We start from the raw sequence: 2,696 nt of genomic DNA, 5'->3' as shown, positions 1-2,696 counted from the left end.
CTCCCTACACTATTTTATTTACTTACATACTTATTTTATTATCACCAGGGTTATTATTAGGGATCGCTGCCTGCACTACAAACCCACTGCTCCCAGTGGCTAGCTGCCATTTTTCCCCCCTCTTCTTTATTTGATAGGACAGATATTTATTGAATTGAGAGGGGAAGGAGAGATAGAGAGGTAGAGAAATATGTAGTACTTTCTTCAACATTCATGAAGCATCCTCCCTGCAGGTGGGGAGCGAGGGCTCGAACCAGGTTCCTTGCACACGGTAACATATGTGCTTCACCAGGTGTGCCACCAGCTGATCCCCCCCATCATCTATTTTAGAGAGGAGAGACAAGATGGACAGACAGAAAGAAGAGACACCATAGCACTGCTCCACCATCCATGGAGCTCCCATGTGGTGCCAGGACTCACACCCAGGACCTTGTGCATAGTACAGTGTGGGCTCTGTGAAGTGAGCTGCCTCCCAAGCCCTCCTCCCACGGCCCAGCTCTGAGGGCATGAGACAGGAGGAGGAGGGGTGAGGGAGGCCAGGTACTCCCAGATCAGGAGTCTTTAACTTTCAGAGCACCTGAGGTCAGGAACACCCCCAGACGAGCCACATGGATGCATAACTCTGGAACTTTGGGGAGGGAGACTCCAGATCTCTGAATTGCAGGCAGGAACTAACAGGCCACAGCACCACATGAGACAGTGAGGAGGCTACTTCAGACAAGGGGAGGCACTGCATGAGCAGGGAGTCCCAAGTCACTGCAATCTAGATGCGACCCACCAGCGTCCCAGGGGATTTCTTTGGGGCAGGGTGCAGGGACGGCTCTGGAGCTGGATGAAGACTTGACTTTAATTGCGACATCTGTCCTGACAGCTCTTCCTGAAGGAACACCAGGAGCTGAGCTTCTGTGAAGAGGGGCAGGAGGGGAGAGGCACCGAGAAACCGTGGATCCACTGTGCGTGGGACTCGCAGGCAGCAGATTCACAGGCTCTCTGGAGAGCTGTCAATACGCAGCCCAATTTAAAATAACCACAGGCTGTTTGATACAGGAGTTAAGCTCCCAGGAATTCAGCAGACAGAAATATCTGCAAAGAGAGAAGTAAATGCAAGCAGGGGTTTTTTTCTTTAACTTTTTAAAATTTGTTATCAATAGTATGTTACAAGATCATTACGATTACAATTTATAGTCCCACACTACACCCACCACCAAAGTTCTGTGTTCTCACCCTCCCAAAGATAACTATAGTTCTCACAAGTTTTACAGTTTGCTTGCTTCTGTTTCTTTGGTTTTGATTTGATTTTTATTTTTTTTTTAATTTTATTTATTAGTGGATAGAGACAGCAATTGTGAGTGGAGAAGACAGAGAGGGAGAAAGAGAGACAAATGCAGCCCTGCTTCACCACTCGTAAAGCTTTCCCCTTGCAGGTGGGGATCAGGGGCTCGAACCTGGGTCCTTGTGCACCATAATGTGAGCACTCTGGTTTCTCTTCAGATCATACAAATCTTTTGTCTTTTACTTAACCAGGTGTACCACCCCCTGGTCCCTTGGTATTTATTTATTTACTTATTTATTTATTTTAATTTATTTTTGGCAATGTACGTAAACAAGATCTCTAAATTCCACATCTGAGTGAAACCATCCGGCAGCTGTCTTTCATCTCTTTACTTATTTCACTAAGCATAATCACTTCCAGTTCCATCCGTTTTGTCCCAAAGAACACAATATCATCTTCTTTGACTGCAGAGTAGTACTCCATGGAGGAAATATCCCATAACTTCTTTAGCCAGTCATCTGATGATGGACAGTTAGGCTGCTTCCACTCTTTGTCCACTGTCAACAAGGCAGCTATGAACATAGGTGTACATATGTCCTTTGAATTAGTGTCTGAGTGTCCACTGGATAAATGCCTAAGGGTGGGATTGCTGGATCATAAGGTAATTTCAATTTTATTTGTTTACAGACTCTTTACACAGTCTTCCAAAAAAGGCTGCGCCAATTGGCAAGCAGATTTGCTGGGTGCGTTCTAGCAATAATAATGGAAAATAATTCACATATTCGCCATTAGGAAGGCTCATTAAGTGAGTTTATTTAATCAATGCAGCTACCTTTTAAAGATTTGCTTATTTATTGAACAAAGGAGGAAGGGAGAAAGCAAAAGAAAGAGAGGGAGAGGAAGGACTGCTGTGGTACAAGCAGTACCAGGGGTTGAACATGCAGCCTCATACACACTGGTCCCATATTCTATCCTTTGTGCTAATCTCCTTGACTGTTCTGAGTCTTTCCTTTCTTTTCTTGTTCACTGGGGCTTCCTGTTTACACATTCTACAGTTCTTGGCATAATCTTTTTTTTTTTTCCCCCAGAGGCTGGGTGAACAAAGAGAGGGAAAGACAAGGACAGATGGAGGAGAGACACCACAAAGCGGGTCTGCCATTCATAAGGTTCCCCATTGCATGATGCTTTTCCCATGTGGTGACTGGGGACTCACACCCAGGTCTTCACACATGCCAACCCTGGAGAGTTCTCTCACAGCCCCTGCAGCAGTTCTGCCAGACCTGAACATACACAGCTTTCATGAGGTATATCAAATACACTAAATGGATAGAATTTCTAGTATGATTCCACCTTTAGAAGAACCACATAGGGAGTCGGGAGGTAGCGCAGCGGGTTAAGCGCACGTGGCGCAAAGCGCAAGGAC

Source organism: Erinaceus europaeus, chromosome 21, assembly GCF_950295315.1.
Source record: "Erinaceus europaeus chromosome 21, mEriEur2.1, whole genome shotgun sequence".
NCBI classification, from domain to species: Eukaryota; Metazoa; Chordata; class Mammalia; order Eulipotyphla; family Erinaceidae; genus Erinaceus; species Erinaceus europaeus.
The sequence above is the reverse complement of the archived record's forward strand: the minus strand, read 5'-3'. Positions refer to the sequence as shown.